The sequence below is a fragment of the Phoenix dactylifera genome, unplaced genomic scaffold (assembly GCF_009389715.1).
Source record: "Phoenix dactylifera cultivar Barhee BC4 unplaced genomic scaffold, palm_55x_up_171113_PBpolish2nd_filt_p 001230F, whole genome shotgun sequence".
NCBI classification, from domain to species: Eukaryota; Viridiplantae; Streptophyta; class Magnoliopsida; order Arecales; family Arecaceae; genus Phoenix; species Phoenix dactylifera.
Genome location: NW_024068565.1, coordinates 1 through 1956, shown reverse-complemented (window position 1 = coordinate 1956; position 1956 = coordinate 1). Strand labels below are relative to the sequence as shown.

At 37.3% G+C, this 1956-nt stretch overlaps 1 long non-coding RNA gene across 1 annotated transcript; it reads left to right on the top strand.

The window, feature by feature from the left end:
• The first annotated feature begins 952 nt into the window (after positions 1 to 952).
• Positions 953 to 1948, top strand: LOC120108219. The gene is made up of 3 exons (XR_005509680.1): positions 953 to 1019; positions 1164 to 1286; positions 1425 to 1948. It is a non-coding gene; the product is annotated as an uncharacterized LOC120108219 (long non-coding RNA).
• The last annotated feature ends 8 nt before the right edge of the window (positions 1949 to 1956 follow it).

Here is a 1956-nt window from a genome sequence, read left to right as displayed (position 1 = left end):
GGAACTGGTTGTTGTTATCGACTCTTTTTCGTCCTTCTTTAACTCGATTTTTTTTTGACTCTTGGAACGATGATCTTACGTTAAAGTTCCTGATTTTCTTGAATTTATTATTGTTGTTAATATTTTATGATTTAATTCCGAAGTTATCACCATGTTTTCTACGTTATCTTCTTTGTTTTGACGGCTTTGCATCCTTTTCTCTGATCGTATCCTGGCTTTTGCTGCGCAAGGTGGAATTTTTCCTTGCTTGTTGGGACATAAAATAATTGGGATGATGAGGTGAAGTTTCCAAATACCTGATATTTGTACATTTCTTACCTTTTTTTGTTGGGTATTTTTTTGTAGGCTAGCTGCCGATCGAAGTCGCATAACAGTACTTTGCTGTTGGCGAAGATGAGAGCATTAGCTTGCTCTCGTCACAAGTGCGGTGTTTATCTCGGCTTCATGGAGGAGCGCTTTCGTTGAATGGTTTGGGAAAAAAATGAGAAAGTTTTAATATTGGTGATCCGGTGGCAAGTTCTTCAATCAAGCCTTCTCGCGATTCAAGGAATCAGTAGATATCTGAACCAGACTTTGGTCCTCTGAGGGCTCTGTCCACCCCTGCAGCAAATGAAGCAACCAGAGGTTTTCTTTTAAAAACTCATCTTGTGTTGTAAAAATTGCCTTCACTGTTTTGCGAATCCTGTTTTAAATTTGACTCATTAGTGGATCCATTAGTTTTTGACATTGTCATTTTTGTTGGCGTTGATGTTATCTGCTGCAGATGTTGGAAGAGCTGGTCCTTTGCTTGAGTATGAAAGGAGAATTGCATCGGGGAGCTAGTGGATGGTGACAATTGCCAGGTATTAAATATGAAGTTTAACTTAAGCTTTTTCATATCTTTTTGGTTATTTACGCTCCTGTTCATGCTCCATTCCTAGGTGGGCACCCTTAGAGTACTGCAAGACTTATGAACAACTCATTGAGCATGAAGATAGCTGCCAGTTGGATAAATACAAAGCATCTGAGAAAAATGGGAGGTAATGATACATACAGATAGCTTATTAGTATTTCTAGAGTACGGCCCAGGCTTGCAGATGTATTCATTGCCTGACTTATAGGTTTTGCATTTTCCATCCGTCGTTCATTATCTGTATTCACTGTTTAATAGAATTGTTTTGCAGGAGTGGGTGGTTATGGTCGCGTCTCATTCCCCAATCTTCATATTCACCAGTCAAAGGGCTCTACCTTTATGGAGGAGTAGGCACTGGAAAGACGATGCTTATGGATTTGTTTTATGATCGATTGTAAGTATAAACTGAGATCCATGTTAGAAATTTCGGGATAACTTACATGTCTTAGTCTTCTGAATAATGAAGCTTTAGATCGGTCTTTTAGGATCATAGTAGATAATGAAATTATTGTTGTTATTTTTTTTTTCTTAGTGACGTAGGCATCATGAAGTAGTTGGTGATATCAAAGATTCTCCTGTAGTTCATTGGCAATGTTCACCAATAATTTGCCTCTAGTATGTACCTGGAATATTTAGAAAAACCACATCCTGTAAGTCTTTTACATTTTAAGTATCGCATGTACTCTTATTATTATGATTTCTTGGTTTTGAGGCCTTTGTTTGTATAATGGCAGGTTTGTATTGTAACATGAAGGCATGATAAAATAGTGAGTTTCTTGTACAAAGTGCTGATTCAAAATATCTGCATGCTCTGAGGTTAAGGATAGTTTGATTGCATAGAAAAACCTGTGCTTCATGAACCAAGAGAAATCACATCCATCAGAGTTTTTTTTCTTTCATTTGTTGAGTACTCAGATTTTTCCTTAAATTGGTTAGTAAGCTGAACAATAGTGAGTTCAATTTAATGATCGTTTATTTGGTGTCCTGCATTCCTTGTCCATCTTGCCATTCATGTGCATGCTTCAACATATCCATGTGATCGTTACCCATGATTGAAAGAGTAG